Raw genomic sequence first — 20,083 nt, forward strand, 5'->3', positions numbered from 1 at the left:
GTTTTATAATTAAAGACATTAAATTTGACGAACGTTTCTGCAACTTGCTGGATATATACATATATAAAACTGAATATAAATAAGTGTACGCTATTGATAATTTAACCATACATTTCTTCAGTTTCAGGTGAGTCTTGCCTCTTGGTCAAGGACTCCGAAGGTACACAAGTATCACAATTTAGGAATGGTTGTTGTATCAATTGATTTCTACAGTTATTTATTTTCAGTTCACAATTGGCTGGAATATGGTAGAGTGTAAGTTACGTTGGGATTGGGTTTCAGTTTATTTCGATATTTGTCACGAAATCATATTTAACTTCCCTACAAAAACTTACTTCATTAAAAAATAGTAAAATTAATAGTATAGCGCGCCTCCAAAGCCTAACTGGTTCGGCTGGCATTTAAATCGCTTGTCTTTGTTGTCTTTCGAATCTACGTGTACGCTGGTGGTAGCCTCAACCAAGGGTTCCAGAAACCACATTTGAAGAGTCTAGTTTTTATAAGAGTAATAATTCTAAATATGCTTTAATTGTTTTTGTTATTTTGCTAAATTCACAAACTTGATACTAAAATTATCAAAATCGCAGCCAGTGTAATGTATAACATTTATGTGTATAACATGATAATAGGATACATGAAATTTAAAACTCTGGGAATAATGTTATAAGTATTCATAATTAACATTATTATGATCGACTTTGTATTTTCCACGAACAGCCGAATCATTAAAGTATGAAATCCAATCCCACGAAGCCAAAAATTAATAATCGTTTTTGATAACAACAAATTGGGCATAAGCTCACGCATTCAAAATTTTTACGTACCATCGAAATAAAATTCATTTTCTATTCATTTATTCTGTCCTTTTATTTGCTGGTATATTTTTCTTTTCAAAAAATGCAATCATGAACGCACTGTTTCCTGAACTTTTTCTAATTTTCGCCTTAAGTGTTTCTGTACATTGTACCACTATTTGTACACTTTAGGGTGTTCTGTAATTTACATGTCAAATGTTTGGAGTTGTCAAAAGAGATCGTTACAATTTTAAAGATTGACAAGTTAATGAACGGTTGTCATGAGGGGGAGGTTTGGAAGAACTTGTTTATTTGGTAATAACACAAATACAAGGTCCATTAATTACTAAAGCATAGAGGAGAAGAGCTGTTTTGTACCCAATGGAGTGACGAAATATCGCACTTTTGTATTAACTCAAAAAGTGTATTTTTTCAGAATCGATGAAAAACGAATTACTTCCCATGAAAGATTATTCAAATTTATGTATAAGTTGAAGTTTATTACAGAGATCTAAACAATTATTTTCTTGCCAAATCATGTAAAAATGAAAGGGAGAAAAATAATTCCATATTTCTGAGTAGGAATTGTTTATTTTTTTGCCTAGAGCTAGCTCATGAACAATTGTCTCATTTTGAGTTAAATAGGTATCTTTAAATGTTTTTTATAATATTTTAAGGACACGGTTTTATTGACGTGTAGAGAATCAACTTTTACGCTATTTCAGCAATAGTATATTCTTAAATTTCACGTATTTTGAGTTACAACACTATTGTAATATAAGTGCGATATCTAAATTGGGAAATACTACTAGTTTCATCTCCGCTTCGATTACATAGATAAATCCGTCACTAACTACACCATCTTTGGGCGTAAGCAACCTTATCAGATACTAAACATTTTGTGTGAATTTTAAGCAGATTTCACGATAAATCGAAATAGGTTATTTACCTTGAAAATTGACAATGATCTTCTTTATTCATCCATTAATTTTGCTCTGTAACTTACAAAATACCCTGCATAAAGTGTGTTTTCTTTTCTCATTGTTAGCTTTCCTCTCTGTCTGTCTATATTGTGTCTGTGTCATTGCTTGTAAATCATAGCCTCTTTAATGCTATGCAGTTTTATGCATCTAAATGTTCATGTAGTTATTTATACCTGTATATTATATCAACGTATGTAGTTTGATGTACGTTGGTAGCGAAAATTGATGTCTATTTATTAATAATTGTTTTAAGAATTCTGATGGTCATTTCTGAATGAAAAGTTGCCAAAACATGTTGCAAGATTGAAGACCATAGACATGGTATTGCGTAAGCTCTGGATTTCCATTTCCGTCAACCTCATTCGTTTGAAGACATTTGCTACGCTCGTTAATACTATGTCAATGGTCTTCCGATTCACCGATCGAAATATGTTTCTACGTCACTGACTCTGGTAAGTGCGCTGTCATTTTTGTATAGAGTTCTGATATATTTAAAGACAGAATTACAGTGTTTTCTAGATCATCAAAGTAATATAGATTAGATTCTAATGATCAAATCGAACGATTAATAGTACCTTTGGTATAATAACGCCACATGTGAGCATACATTATAAGTGTTTGTACCATTTGAAAGTCATAAAAACAATACGAAGTACACGAAACGTATTATGCAAATGTGAATTTTATTACTTTCTGTATAAGCATGAAAATGATCGACTAACTTCGTTAAAAGTCTATACTACCTCCAATGGCTTTGGTTGATTCCGCATAGCAGCGCAAGTGTTAAATCAATAACTTTGGAAAAAATATGTAGTAAAATTGAGGATACACACTGGTCTACTATACGATTCCTAAAAATTTTCACAATAGAAAAAGAAACACAAACGTACCTCGAAATTTTAGAAGAAAACTGCTGTAATATAATATATATAGACACTTTACATATACTAATATTTTTTTAATATAAATTGAACTGAATTGAAAACATATACTAGAACGATAATACATTTTTCAAATGGCTTTAATTTCGTTTGTTAAAAATAAATTCCGAAATAAAGCCAGTGTCCTGCCGCTGCCGCTCGACCTAAGCAAAATGAACCGTATTAGTACGGGAAAAACTTGAATTCGAGCTGAGGTAGTATCGACTCTTAATAGACTCCTTAACTGATTCATGGACTGTACTTAAATACTTCCGCATACAAAAATCTTTCTTGGTTGATTCAATGTATAATATTCCATTTAATGTTTAAATCATTGAATTTTGTCAGTATATTGTTGATATTCCTCTATTTAAAAGCAGTAGACGGCAACTACCCGTCTACTAATATTTCATTTTACGGTTAACACTGTTACTGTCCGAACGCTATGAATTGGGGAAGCATCATCATCCTCATTTCTAAAAGGTCATTTTACAAATTTGGCCTTATTAACCGACGTCATAAAAGGAGGGGTTGTCAATTCGATTGTCTTTTTTGATTACTCTTTTTTTTTTTGCTGGAAAGAGGGTACCTCATTATTGGTCCCATTGAAATTTCAAGAAAATATTCCACCTCTAAGAGTGGCAAACTAGTGGAAAAATTCGGCTTCGCTCACTTTCCGGTAACCGATTCCAATAAAACTTGGCAAATAGATATAATTATATATATATAATTCCACGAACTTTCGAGGTCAGTTTTTTTTTAATAAAAAAGTTATTAGTTAATTTTTTCTCAATTTCTCTCTTGTCATTGGACGTGTCTTGATTATTAAGTTAAACAACCATTCTATGTTTAGCTTTTGAGCACACATCCATTAGCGTAAAGCCTAAATGACAGCGCTCGCGCCATATCCGTAATGCAGGCGGCATCTGCAAACTGCGTCTGAATTATGCTATATTTATCAGCAGGCTTCGACGTGTCCATGAAAGTAAAGTACATTAAAGGTCCAGTCAGATTATTCCACTGTTCAGTTCCGCCAACTACATCAAAATTGCATTCAAAATGGCATTCCAAATGCTCTTTGTCAATTGCGATATAATGTACGGATTAGCTGGACGATACGAACTCTTTTATGCAAAATATTGTATGTATGTTGTTTGAGCTTGGTACCGAAGCATGCTGATACATGTAGAAATAACGCTTGCAATGTCGTCTGAAGGCACACATTGAACATATCTTCTGTGTTTATAGAACATCACATTGCTACACTCACAACTTCTTGCACATTTTTTCTTCTAAACTATTCTTGTGGCATCTGTACACATTTCTCAAATAAGCTTCTCTTGCAGTTTATGAAAAACCGTAAAATCAAATACAATATAGCCACACTTACACAACATTTGAATGAGGTTTTTGGTTTGTAATAGGTGCACTGTTTCTCAACGGAATTCGTCGACATTTACTTTTCTAGAACGATAAATGTCTATGGAGTGTGAAAAACTGGTCATCAAAAATTCTTATGATTGGCCCAAATCGCGGAAAAAGTTATATGTATGAAAACAGGTATTAAAATCGCACTAAAGGAAATAATGAGCTTCTTTAAAACATCACCATTTACAATGTGGTTTTGAGGATATTCCGAATTATATATGTACCTACGCACGTCGCTTTCAAAAACTAACGTCAGAAACCAAAATAGTTCTTTTTAACCTTATTACATAGCAGTATGTAGTGTGTGCGAAATTTAATTGTGACTAAAACACCGAGATTTAAATTGACTAAAATAATCGTGTTACAATATTGTTGATTCGGCGGCTTGGCGCTCCAGGTATGTCTCATTTTTTTTAAGCCAAGGCGTTTTTAGATAGGTCGCTTGTTGCATTCGATCATTGACTTACAATTATATGGACGTCGGGTCCGCGCTAAAAAGTGTCCGAACTTATAGGGCGTTAAAATCGTATACAGAGCGTCATTCACGCTTTAGTCTGCGTTTGTTCGACTGACAGCGAAGCAAGCAAAATTAGACAGTACTGCGATGACATTACAATTTAAATTCAACGTTTTAGCTTTTTCATATTCCTTTACAGGTCACTACGTTTAAATAGGTCCACTTGGGACATTTTTTTCGTGGTTTTTGTATTAGACCCGTCGTCCATTTATTTGTAAGTCAATGCATTCGATGTATATTTTTTATACTTAGTGTCACTATTCTGACAATATACTGTGAAGAATTATAGAGTTTCTCGTGAAATAGACATTTACAAATAAAGTACTGGATGCAAATATACCCTTTTACAACACTCTACTTCTCGACAGATCTCCATAAAAAAGGGGGATTTGCTTTAATTACACGCTGTGACAACGTAGTAAAGCTACAATCAATATCATCATCATCATCATCATTAAATTTTCAACTTAGTGAAACATACTGGAAGACACGGGGTGGTGTTATTTTACAAAACACGCGGTGTATAAGTATGTTTATTTCAGGTTTCACCGTCAGTTGACAGAAGACGCATGCGCAGTGACGTTACGCAGCGCTGTTGCGCTTTTATGTCGAGGTCTAACGTTAGAGCGCCTTCAAATTATGGCCAGCGCAAACCACCGGATGGAAAGACATACGACTTTAAATTTAACAATATATATTTTATGCTAATGAAATGAAGTAAGGTATTTCGATGCTCTGAGACATAGAGAGAAATGCGCCCCGAAGCTCCGACGTCAGTCTCAAGAGCATTGCAATTTATACTTTATTCCAATTGTCTAGTATAAAATATACATTGAAAATGTCCTCTGACTTCCCATCCGTCGATTTGTGCTGACCCTTAGACGATTGTAGAAGCGCTGCAGTAGCGTAACTGTAACAATAACTTAAAGTAGCAGTAGAACTCTTTGTGAAAGAGTTCGTCCAAGGAAGTACTGTCTGTACCTTATCTATTTCAGCCGCCAAGCAGTAATGTGGGCATCACTGTGTTCCGGTTTCGAAGGGTAAGCGTGTTGGTAAAATTACAAGCACATAGGACTTGTCAACTTACGTCTCAGTGTGACGGGAGCAATGGCAATGTCCCTAAGATCTTTGCGATTAAAAGCTCTGAGTGGTGGTGCAACTATTATGGATAGGCGAGTCGCTTACCACCAGGCTTACGATTTGTTCGTCCCTTCGCTTGGTATTATAAAAAGTTCATTAATTGTGGCAGCAAATGCTTACGCTACCCTAGTGAAAAACACAATGAAAGTTCAGATGGGTTTGTTTGACGACGTGAAATGCTGTTGTACCTATACCAACCGAAACTGTAAATAAAACAATAAATAAAACACACAGCTCAACAGAGGTTTCAGTGAAATTAATAAATTATATTTTATTGCCAAACGAGACGTGTGGGAAATTCGTCGAGGCGATATCGCGTATGTTGGAGAAAGGCAAACTTGTGGACAAAAATATGGCGGCGGCGCAAATATTGGATGGGTAGCGTCAAACAGAAGGAGTATAAATTGCCTGTAATGTTCCGAAGGTATCTTTAATACACAGTCGATACGTATATAAAAGACTAAAATATATAACTTTCACTTTAACCTCTAAAGACCCAGCAAACTACAATGGGAAATGCGCTAAAGACCTAATGTACAAAAAAATATATAATTTTAAATGTACTAAATATAATTATGTGTCTCAGGCCCGAGCAAGTATGTTCAAGGTATGGTCAAGCCCTCAGTTTTCTATCAAAATAGTTATTTAACCTATAGTTAGCAAATAATTAGAAACTGGATCAAGCGAAGGAACCTAAGATTATATTAAAAATAGAATCCTGAGCGTAGCGAGGGTTTTAAGACACGAGACGCAAAACAACTTTGCTACCGAGCGAAACACACAACTTTTCACCCCACTATAGCGAGGAAAATGGTAGATTAAAGAAAAATAGTTAAACTATAACAAATCAATTTAGTTCTTCGAAGAATTAACAAAATTTAATAAACAAAATTAGTTATCGTTGTCAATTTAATGTCAACAATTTTAAGAATATATTATACCAACGGATGACGCGCAGATTTGTAATAGGAAAGAAAGCATTTCCGAGCTAGTGAGGTGAAAACGTATTTTTCTAGATACCCTTTGGCCATATATCTATATGTCTATATATTTTTTATTTAAAATACATGTTGTACTACATGTTATATGAATTAAAAGTGTGAATAACTGCATATATTTCGTACCTATATAAATAATTAAATGTGTTTGACTGTTGCATGTTGCGGCAACCTTTAATTGAGTCAATACTTAAGCACTACTCCATTTTAATTATGTAATCAAAACTGTATGTATTAAGTGTATAACTTGCTGGTTGTCCTAAATAATTAAATAAAAGTAAAATATAGTATATTAGGTATAGCTAATATTCTAAATTTGAATCCGCTATTTTCATTATAATTTACACTGGGCGTTTACGTGATCATATAAATTATATTGTTTGGGTCTGAATCACTTCACATATTGTATACATTTTGGAGGCACATAGAGCCTTAGGATAATTTAGAACTTTTAAAGTCGGAAACTGTAAGTATACCAAAAAGTCTTTCTTTTTATTTATTATTGATTTATGTAAAAAAGAAAATTAAAAAAATTTACAATTTCATTCATCATTCATAATCAGTCCATTTATATCCCACCGCTTGACACGGATCTTCTCTTAAGCGAGGGATTTGACCATAATCCGCCATACTGGCCCAAAATAAGTTGGGGACTTCATGTTTTCCAAGGATTGTGAATCTCTTCGACGTGCAGATTTCACCGCGATATTTTCCCTCACCGAAGTACTCATGGTAAATTTCAAATTAAATTTCGCACACAATTTTGGAAAATCTTGGAGGTGCGAACAGGCAACCCCACGGCCTCTGCTTCAGAGACGGTAGGTCAAATCTGCTACCACGGCTTCATTTTTACAATTTACCTCTTTAAAAATAATTATTATCTTCTGCTGTCTCGTTTTTAACTAAAAGACGCAGCACTTTATCAAAAACAAGTGCCGACACTTCTCTCTCACATTTGCCAATAAACAATAATTCATAGCAGCACATGGAACATTCGAGTTTTTAAGAGTTCGTTAATTTCGAGAGCCGCACGCCATCCCAATGCTGCCAACGAACGAATGAGGCAATCGTTTTAACCACTTTGCCAAAAACGGCGACCGTCAGTAATATAAAACGATTCAACCAGATTTGACTGGATAGCGGCAGATTTTTCAGTTCAATTTTTTATCCGAGTACAGTCGGCAAACGCAAAAACTGTAAACTAATCAATCGCACAAATTCGTTGAGATTGCCGTAATTATATATCATTATAGCCGGTTTAGATTGGTTTTGGTGATTGATAAAAATTTCCTCTAATTCAACTGAAAACAGGCATGTGGGGATCTCTATGGGTGTTTATAATAATTTGCTATTTTTAAATTTACTTGCGAAATTTAATTTTTGCCATTTTTCAATATGGCCGATCTAAGTTGATTTTTAAAACCAAGTCATAAGGACCGAGACCGAGGTCCAGCGGAGGGTGAAGCCCGAAGCGTCCGTACGCCGTGTAGTCCGTATGTAGCTAGTATACGGAGGCTTTATTACGAGTACAATATCTAACAATTGTTCAAAATGTGAGGCATACTAGCCGATGTAGTGGAAATGAGATACTCATAGAGTTATTGTGTCTTGACGGACTCTCTGTTAGATTCTTTTTTCTTGGAAGCTAAGCCAATGAGAAGTATTTAGGCAAAAAAAATGTCAGACAATCACACCAAATTTCTGGTGATTAGTCTTCAAATCATCACGTTTCGCGACCAGATTTGACAGTCTCTGACAGTCTGATAGTCTTTTTTATATAATAATAATATCAAGTGACGGGACGCACAAGTATGCGCCTGACGGTAAGCTACACGCCTATCCATAACAGTTGCAGTACCACTCAGAGTTTTAAATCACAAAGTCTGAGGGGCACTGCCACTGCGCCCGTCACCCTGAGACATAAGTTGACAAGTCCCATGGGCCTGTAATGTCACCAGCACCTTTACCTTTCAAAACCGGAACACATTAATGCTGACATTACTACTTGGAGGCAGAAATAGGTAAGGTGGCAGTACTTCCCTGGACGAACTCTTTCACAAGGAGCTCTACTGTTACTAGTCTGCCGTAATTAAATGGAATAATTTCTAACTCAAACTCAGATCAGAGTATTTTTAGTAAGCAAATTACACATAAAATAGTCTCATTGATTAATCTCTATTACTCATTCGTAAGGCAGATTACCCTGAGAGGAATGAGAAGAAACTTAAGGAGCTGCTCTTTGTATATTAGGTGTAATGTAGGCTTAGAAGGGTGAGGATGCTGGTGAAATTACAGGCACATGGGACTTGTCAACTTATGTCTCGCGATGACGGGTGCAGTGGCAGTGCCCCGAAGATCTATGCGAATTAAAGCTCTGAGTGGCACTGCAACAGTTATGGATAGGCGTGTAGTTTACCACCAAGCGCACTTGTTTGTCCTGTTACCTAGATATTATAAACAAAAAAAACGTGAAATTGCGTACAATCTGTGTTTTCATTATTATTTAATGAATTATGATTATTTTACATAAAAAAAATGTAAAAAGTACGAACTCCACACGCTCCACTGTAATATAAATCAAGAGGAATTACCAAACGAAAGTCTGTGTAAACGGATATTTTCCCAATTAAATCAGGGCCGTTTTTTTAATTAAACGAGTGCTTAAGCCTATCACGGTTCATAGGGCTCAAACAGGGAGGTGTTTTGCGCCCTCTTTAATTCCGATTGACATTTTTACAGGGTGCGAATGGTTAAGATATTTTATTAGCCATCGACTCGGGCTGCTTTTTTCGGAGGCAATTCAATTGCGGCGAAAATACAGGACCTAGGTTTACGTCTTTATTAAATAACTCTAGGGGCTTGATTTCTACTACTACTGGGTTATTTGTAAAAAGGACAATATTACTAACATCATAAACAACTTTTATTCCAAGACTTTTTACAAAACATAATAAATTTTACCAAAACTAAACTTTTAACTTTTCGTTACAACGTATACATGCGACACTTTTTAGGTCTGTATTTGGTAGTAATGTAGTATATTCAAACATGCAAACCCTCCTTATGTGCGCTAGCGCTATCTTTTGTTACCGCGTAGAGTTGTCACCTTTAGGAGCAATTTATTTAAATATGTTTTACTTTTGTACGAAAGTAAATCGGATAAATTATAAAAAGGTGTGAGCAAATGTTGTTTATGATTTTAGTAATTACAAATAACTCTGTTTAGGTGAGAGATCAAAGTCAAATTCAAATAATCATTTATTCCATAGGTAAAATTTTTACTCTTGAAAACGTCATTTTTTAAGCTACTGCTCGTTCACTACGCTGACCTTCCTGAGAAAAACGAGCAAGAAACTCTAGGGATCTTTTCAAATAAACTTAAATGCTATAGAATACATTGTGAATCATATTTGTGTGGAATCTATACTCACGTTGTCTTTTCATACATCTTTATCTAACACGTAGTCTACAATTTTGTAATATGACTTTTCAATCAAAATACTTTTAATGTAAGTTTTAAACTTAGGAAATGGTAATCTTAATCTCCGGAATAGAAAGAGGCAAAGAACCATAAGTCCCAAATAGTGTTTTTTCCTACAGAGCGTTTTAAAGAGAATCAGATTCTTAATTAGGCATTTAAAATCAATGTTAAGAGTCGATACTACGTCAGGTCGAATTTAAATTTTTACTAATACGGTTCATTTTGCTTGGGTCAAGAGGCATGGACAGTGGCTTTATTTCAGGTTTTAAAAAAATAATTAAAGCCACTTGAAAAGTGTATATCGTATACTATATGTGTTCTATTTAGTTCTGTAGATATAAATATAATCATTGATGTGTAAAGTACCTATTGAATACAGTGGTTTTCTTGTAAAGTTCGAGGAAGTTTCTGGTTTCTTTTCTATCGTGAAAATTTTTAGTAATCGTGTTTTCACACCATATCTTAATCAGCGTATCACTCACTCACACATAGAGACACACACACACACACACACAAACACAAACACACACACAAATTTCACTCACGAAACATCTTCATATCTTTCCTTTTAGATTATATACTTACCTTTTTGAAAACTAAATAAATAAATTGTAACGGGGTGGGAGCCTGGAGATTTGTAACACAGGTCTAGTTACCTAGTACGAACTCCAGACTCTCGCTTAAGGTAGCTAACTTTAGTCATTATTAAGTCTTGTTTAACATATAATTATAATGTACAATCTTCCTTATGTGAGAGTGAATAAATAAATGAATAAATAAATAAAAATAAATGAATAAATAAATATCCACGATTTTATTCATTTATTTATTTATTTATTTATTTATTTATTTATTTATTTATTTATTTATATTTTGGAGGGCACAAACAGCTTATATTACAATAAAATGGAGACTTAATTAAATAATTTGAAGCAAAACAGTTCCCTACTGATAAAAATACAATAATATTTGATGCATTGATAACAGTAAGACAATATAACATTAACATTAACATTAACAATATAAATATAACATAACACACACACATACTCTTCACACTATACAAATAATGTATCACCACTCAAACCCGCCAACTCACTTTATTCATAAAAATGAATTAGTCAAATGTTTCTTAACACACGCACAGCTAGTGTTAAATAAGTCAAAATCGTAAATGGCAGAAAGTTTGTTAAAGTTTTTGCTTTATTGTATATTTATTCCAAAGTGATTGATACAACACTTTGACTGTTATGCGGAACCAACCAAAGCCACTTGTGGTTGCATCGACTATTAAGGTCAAATAAAACATGTTAAATAAAATAAAAACAAGCGACTGTAGGGCTTAATGTCTTTTACCATTGCGTGATTTTTAGCAGTCTAAACCAATGCTTGTAAAAACATCTAAATTCGAAAATGTGAATTTAGGGTCCTTTACCCTCACCTTTTGATATTAATTTTATTATAAACTACAACACTGGATTACAGAACTTTCTCAAATCTGTATTAAGTAATCGATTTTTCCGAGGGCAGACAGTCATATTCGAGTTTTATGTTATAGCAACAAAATCAGTACGTAAACAAGCTATGAAAATAGGACGAATTCTTAGTAATTCCCAACCTGTTTATTTGTCTAAATAAGGGTTCTATAGAAGTTGTACTAAGAATAAAATAAGTGTGCCCGACCAAATATTAGGACGTCTTCACACGGTCTGTGTGTGATATTACAGAGTTCATCGTCCAGACCATGGTTTCAAGCAATTGGGGGCATTGATGCTGACCAGGCTGAACTACCGCATTTGAAAACCTGAATTATCTATATAAACTTCACTACATATACATTTTTTTTTATTTGCAATTTTTTGTGTTAAATTAATATAAAATAAACGTGTTTCAGTTATTTTTGTGGTTGTGAACGTTGACATTTTTTTATCTTCCCTAAGTGGGCGGTGAGTCAAAAACTCTGTGAAGCTGTGGTCCAGATACATAAAAAATGAAAAACATCATACGAAGATCGGTAGCAGGCACATAGAGAAATTCGTAAGATCACCTGACAAAATCTGTATGTAGATCAGTTGATAAGATCGGTAGCCACGGTGAGGCAACAGACACTGGTCCAAGTCCAGTTGGATCGAAGGAATGTTACTTTGTGTTTGTTCGATCTATGTATTAATAATAATAACAAAGTAATGGAGTATTTCCATACGAAACAATGAATATGGTAGTAAAAAGATCTAAATAATAGTAAAATAAATATTGTAGAAAAAGATCAATTTTAAAAATTACTGAAATAGCGAGCCTCTTTTGATTTCGCAGATCTGTGGGACTATGTATAAGTATATGAAAATTGTACACTGAAAAACAGAAAAACTGAACCTATCACGCGCAATGATTGCAGCAACAATTTAAAATTATATAACTGAATTATGTGTTATTGATTCCATTGAGAGCCACTTGCTTTTCGATCCACAACTTTTTGTCGGTGTAAAATACAATGAGAGCCTCCATAATACTACTTTTTTTACCAATTATTACTACACATTTTAAGATAAGTGTACCTTTAAATTAAAAATAACATTTTTGTTTTATACATATCAATAGTAACTAGGTTGCTTGGCAGATATAATCCTCAAGGAAGATTATGCTGTAGTATGTTTCATAGAAAAGCTATTATAATTATATTATTACTAAAAAAAACCTAAACTATAATTTCTAAATCTCCAGTAATTAACACCCAAAATCCTCTCGCCACTCACCAATTACACTTGTTACTATGATAGAAAGTTTTGACCTAAATCTTGTTAGAAATAAATCTAAAATAAGATCTCAATCAGTGGTGCTTGTCGGTCCCTGGCACCACCACCTTACTTATTACTACTCAATTTTGTTATTTCTATTAATACTAAAAGCATGAAGCGAATACGAGCTTGTAGGACCTTAAAATGGACACTCGAAATATAATTTCGTTTCATACCCTACGGGGTTCGACGTATCGTACCTCGCTTATCATTTGGCGCTCATTAAAGCGCTCTCTATTTAGCTGTCCAAATCTATTTAATTATTCACAAAGGCAGAATTTTCGGAGGATGTAGAGTGCTATAATGCCATGCGTCTGCGAATAGTTTGTGACAGGACTGGTTTTAGTTTGGGACCCTCATGTTATGGTGCGTAAATGGTCCGTAAGTCTTTGTTATGATACCAAGTGAAGGGACGACCAAGTCGTGCTACTCAAATCCTTTAAATCGCAAAGGTAAGATCTTTGCACTGCTACTGCGCCCATCACCCTAAGACGTAAGTTGACATCTCATGTGCCTGTAATTTCACCAATTCTGTACTAACATTGCGCTGCTTTGATAACAATAGCTTTAATTACGTTTTCAAGGAAATTCGTTCATAAGTCAACACTTTTTCGATAGATACCATAATAATAATAGCGCACACACTTATAAGACCGCCCTAGGGAAACCCTGTGTCGCGGGTGCCATGGACACACACATCGATAACCACAAATTACACCCAAACTCACGAGAGGCCATACACATATTTCTTCCGGCCTGTGAATCGAACCCAGGACCTCGTCGTGGCAGTCCAGGACGGTAACCATTCCGTCACGAAGGCAGTTATTATTATTATTATTATTATTATTATTGATTATGATGATGAGTATTAGTTTACTTATAATATATTCTCATGAAATTTTTTTTATAAGAACCCATTTCCAAAACTAAAAAACAAATATTCAACAATAATGTCTCTTAAAATTTGTCCCAGGCAGTACCAATAACCGCTTACGTTATTGCATAATGTCACATACGGCAGAAAATTTTATAAAACGAAATATTGCCTTTTTCCAAAACTTCTATCAAAAAAAAAATATAATTACGTAAGTACAGAATCGGACATTTCCAAATTCCCCTCCAAATCCTCGTTTATTTAACTAGAACACAGAGTGATCCATCTATCTTGACACCCTTCAACCGACCCTGTACAGCTGCATTTGTAATGCATGGCCTCCCCTTATCCGCTGCAACTTTAGGCTGAATTAGACTTGCAGATATTTTGTCGGTGTCGCAGGGAACTTCTGAAATATGGTCGCGGCGGGCTCTTATTTATTACTTTTCGGGTACGTTTAAGTACTTAGAATGCAATTAGTGCGTGAAACCCCTTGAGTACTATTTAATTAATCGAAATGTAATGTTTTTTTCATGAGAAGATCTGTCGTTTATATACGTTTGGAGTGGTTTTTCTCATGAAATTTGTTCGGATCAAACAGTTTTTGTTACTACGACTAACACACCACGTAAATAATAATTGACTGTATCATTATCAACCTATTTATACATCCCACTACTGGGCACGGGTCTCCTCTCAGGCGAAGGTATGGGAACTTAACACGTTTTAGGGTGTGAACCTTCGTCAACGTGCAAGTTTCATTACGATATTTTCGTTTAACGAAAAGCTCATGTTGAATTTCAAATTATATATCGCACGTGAATTCCGACAAAACATAAATCCCGGATTCGAACTCACAGCTTCTGCTGGAGAGGCGGTAGGTCAAGCCATTAGGCTACCACTGCTAACATTATACACAACAAAGCGGTAAAACATCATTACATACGTTTAAAACCAAAAACATATATGCATATATCAGTAGCACTACATTACAGAGTCCCCGCGCGGCAGACACAAACGAGGCACAAGTGCGACACAAGCTGGACATAAGTAGGACATACGAGACACGAGACACAGTCTGCGTAGTCGCTGAGTGAGAACTCTTGTCCGTCGCAAACATGTGATGTCCGGTTGGTAATATGGGTGTTGGGTTGCACTTTGGTTACATATACAATTTGCTACATATAATGGAAAAAATTGTCAGTTAAAGTCGCAAAAACTCAATTTATATAGGGTGCTAACAAATTAGGTAGTGATATTTTTAAAGCCAATTAATTATTTAGTTCATTGTAATAACTTGAAGTAAGTAATTATTAGGCCCCACGTGATCCGTACATCATCATTGTAACAACAAAATGACTTGTTTAATGAAAATGATGAAAGTGTTGGATGAATTAAAGCCGTATAGAAATGTTTATATATGGAGCTACATAGAAGAACGTTTGCCTCTCTAGTGCCATGTTCGATTCTCCGCGGGAAACGACATCTTTTTTTTAATCACGTAGTTTATATTATAATAATTATCAGACCAATCTAATAAGATAATCAACAATAAGTCTAATATGAAAACTAGTTTATTACTAAACACATCTAGTTATAACAATACTATATGGTGAAAAAAAACCTCATCCATTTTACCTTTTAACTAGCATTTTAGCCAGTTCAATAAAAGATAAACAATATCAAAGTCACGGTCTTCACTTCATTTCTTCTTTACTACTTCATTTCTTCATTTCTTCTTCTTTACTTCATTTCTTTTTAAAGGTACAGGTGATTATGTTTGGACAGAATTATAAATTCGTTTTTTGTGCGGAAAAGACAAATTTTTGAAATCGCATACAGTCGGATCTATATAATTAATCAGCACCTTATACAGAACTTACAGTTGACAGCGGAGAGATTGTATAATCACCTTTCAAACTTTTTTGTTTCTGCCAGTGATCTTGTAAAAGAATAGGCAATAGAAGATACTGCAGCAATTATAAGTTTACCAGAACTTCAATATAAGAAATAAAAAAGAAATTAATATTGCACTCTTATATTCGTAGGTACTTCTGATTTGACCAGTTAGTCCTATTGAACGCTTTTGGTTATTTAAGTTAATGATAACTTACATCAACTTCAACACACTATACGTTCCACTGCTGGGCACCCTCCTCTGGGTGTTCTCTCAAATGAAGGTTTACGCCTTAATCCACCACGCTGGCCCAACTGACACACGTTTCCTGAGGGTTTTCGCCCTCTTCTTCTTAACCTTCTTGGACGTGCAGCTTTAATCATAATCATATCATTTATTGCTTTATTTATCACTATGTTTTGCTTTACCGAAAAGCTCATGGTAAATTTCAAATTAATTTTGCACATAAACGCTGAAAAAATTTTTGCGATTTAAAGCTCTGAGTGGCACTGCTTCTATTATGGTCAGGCGTGTCGCTTACTACCAGGCGCACGACTTATTCGTACCGTCACTTGGTGTCATAAAAAAATCCAAATTCCAAATGCAGTGAAACAATTTTCAATTCCGCCATTTGTAATGAGATCTGTATAGATTTTCACCCGCTAAGAAACAATTTGAAACGAACAGTGAGGTCAAAAATATGTGAAAAATATTTATTTATTTGCATTTCACATATAGTCTTAAGTGTACACAAACTTAGAACTATGGTAGGAACTACATGTGAGACCCTGTAAGGGCGTAGCAATATTGCTCTGTCATTTAAATCTAAAGACGAAAGAACCCAGATAAAAGTTATTTTATTTCTTTTAAAGAAACAAAACAGATCTTACAGCATTAAGCTAGGGCAATGCTAGTTTAAATCCTTCAATTCACTTTAAATCCGTCCATAAGCTTACAACGTTATGACCGAGACCACAAAATACGAACGTCTTTATTATTACTTATAATAACACTAACTTCTATTTCAGTGTATTCAGAGTGTAATAAAACCTAATACATGAATTATTCAAACTTGTAAGCATTATAGCCCAAACAAAATAAAGTGTACTTTTTGTTTATAAATAATCATTTACAATTTTAATCTTTATTATGAGGGATAAAAATTATGCGTACTATAATTAATTTGCATAAATTGGTATTGGAAAATTATGCTGATTTGTTATTTGTACACACATCAAAAATGTCTAGGGAATTTTTTTTTTAATATTTAATTTTCTTATTAAAATGTAATTAAAATATGTATAACTTTATTAAATAATTTGTTTGTTTTTTAAACTATGAAATTGACCAAAAAATCCATGGTTTTAAAAAAATAATAATAAATTAAACCAAACCTGCTGTGAGATTATGTAAAAATACCATTGTAAAACGGTTTTTTTTTTATAATTACAAGTGGCGGGACGAACAAGTAATGCGCCTGATGGTAAACTACACACCTGTCCACAACAGTTGCAGTGCCACTCAGAGCTTTAAATCGCAAAGATCTGGGGGCACTGCCACTGAGCCCGCCACCCTGAGACATAAGCTGACAAGTCCCATGTACCTGTAATTTCACCAATACCCTTACCGTTCAAAACCGAAATGCAGTGATGCTCACATTACTGCTTGGCGGCAGATATAGGCAAGGCAGTACTTCCCTGGACGAACTTTCAAGAAGCTCTACTGTTAATAAAGATCCTCCCCCATTCTTTCCACATGTCCCAGCCAATGAAGTCGGGCAGATTTTATTTCTCCGATTATGTTCATCTCAGACACTAGTTTTTCAATCTCTCTATTGAATCTATCCCCCAGTTCCCAGAGTCTTCTTTGATTGGTCCCAGAACCTTTCGGAATATCTTCCGTTCGCAGAAATAGAAAATAGTTCAGATATATGCCAAAAATACGAAAGTAAAGGATCACGCTCAGAATGACTTACGAATGAGGCGTAACTACGATGACAAGAAATTTAACTTCGCAGCTTTATCATTCACTATTTGCGCATTTAGCCCACTTAACATAAGGTACAGATTTTACGTTAATGTTTTCCACACATTTGACTGCATCTATTCTGTTAAAGGTATTATAGGAATGTGTAGGCAAAAATCTCTCAGATTTTTGGCAAGCAATGAGTTACAAAGACGACAATGAGTCGACGAAGATTGATTCTCGTCAAGACTCATCCATCAACCAGTATTCCTTACAGTATACTTTAATTCTGTAAGTCATCATAGCTATACATAACATACTTAATATTGCAATACGTGTTCATTATCTATTTTATTTGTTGTCCTTACGAAGGAAAAGCTTTTCAATTTGGTACAGGCATGATCCATTTGCTATTCCGGTTCTCTTTCACGCTTCTTCGGCGCCCCTTCTTCCTTGACCGCAAGACAAAATGTCTCAAATTACACGAGACTTCTTTACCCGTGGTCCACACACCACCTAGGTCATTCTAGGTCATTCAAGGTCATTCAAACGACTAACCATGGACTCTCGACAAGACTGGATTTATTCTCCACTGACCCTTGAATTGGTCAAATACCTGTCCACAACTGTGCTGTCATCAGCATACCCAAAGGCACCTGGAATTTTCATATCATAGATATGCTGCAGAAAGAGAGTTGATATTTAGCATTTAGTGTGATAATACCTGTGTATTAGTGTCTGCACGCTGTTTGTTACTCTTTCGCAATAATAAAAAAACAAAAAGATTTTCCGTTAAATAATAATGTTGTACAAAAGCTCTGCATAACCATTTTCGTTCATTAAATTTCCTAGAAAATCAAAACAAAAATTTATATTCAAAGGGAAATTAAAAATGAACGAAAGAATTCCTGTGACATCCAAGTGCTTTGTTTACTGTTTGTAGGTTCTTTAATAATATTTACGTTTATCCTTCCATCGAATTTTGTTCGCCTGTAGCAATTTTAATTTCACAAATTCTGTCAGCACGTGCAATTTGTAAAGTATGTATTTCACATGACAAGTTGAATTTGGCATCTTCGATACTCGATACTTCGATTTAATACTCGATTTTACTTAAATAAGTAAAATCGCCTAAAATGCTCCTGCATTACAATGTACGAAACATACTATAAAACAAATACTACCTAATACTAATACAAGTAATTATCACTATATAATCCCAATTCGTTCATAATTCCTGTTCTTGTACGAACCTGTTCCTGTTCTTGTATGATGACATATTAAGTTTGAATATAGTAGTAGTGTATACCTAGTATTTGATTATCGTAGCCGTAGAGCGTCTTGTGAGAGTTCGTAGAAGTACTGCCACTCAGCTTTTTCTGCCGCCAAGCAGTAATATGAGTATTACACGTGCGTTCCAGTTTTGAAGGGTAAGGGTGCTGGTGAAATTACATGTACATAGGATTTGTCAACTTATGTCTCAGGTTGACGGGCGCAGTGGCAGTGCCACACAGACATTCGCGATTTAAAGCTGTGAGTGGCTGTGGAACTACTATGGATAGGCTTGTCACTTACCAGTCGCTTACCACTCACTAGGGAAACCTTGTATCGCGGGTGCCACGCACACACACATAGGGTCGTATACTCTACTCAATGCTCAAGTCATGATTGCACTGGAAACATAAGCACTTGAAATACGACCCTAATGGGTCTTGAGTGTGATTTCGAGTGCTTTAAACCATACTCAAATCCTGACTTAAGCATTGAGTAGAGTTCTAGAATACGAACCATAGACAACCACAAATTACACCCAAACTCACGACAGAAATAAATGTAGGCCGTACAAATATTTCTCTCGGCCCCGGAATCCAACCCGCGATCTCTGAGTGGCAGTCCAGCATTGTAACCGTTCGGCCATACAGTAGTTAACATTTGACTTGTTCGTCTATAGTATGTATTTCCCTCGTGCAGAGTTAAAAAAGACCAAGTCGTCAGCTAAAATTGTAAACCTCGGAACCTCCATTAATGTAAACATTGCAGTAGGCACAAAAAAACAGAATTAGTAGAAGTAAATATATGACAGCTATGATTATACCGTTTATTTTATAACTAAGTAATAGCGTCTACATTGTGTATTTTAAGCTTTAATTGCCCGATATTGCCCTTGAAGAGTAATAAAGTAATTTCGTCCAAAAACGGAATTACATGGTTCTCAGATTTACTTAAACAACTTCCAATTTGTCTTAATTTTTTTCATTTTTCATTTTTTGCTGGGTTCGGGAGTTTATTTA

The sequence above is a fragment of the Hyposmocoma kahamanoa genome, unplaced genomic scaffold, assembly GCF_003589595.1.
Source record: "Hyposmocoma kahamanoa isolate Upper Pololo Valley unplaced genomic scaffold, ASM358959v1 64, whole genome shotgun sequence".
Lineage (NCBI taxonomy): Eukaryota > Metazoa > Arthropoda > Insecta > Lepidoptera > Cosmopterigidae > Hyposmocoma > Hyposmocoma kahamanoa.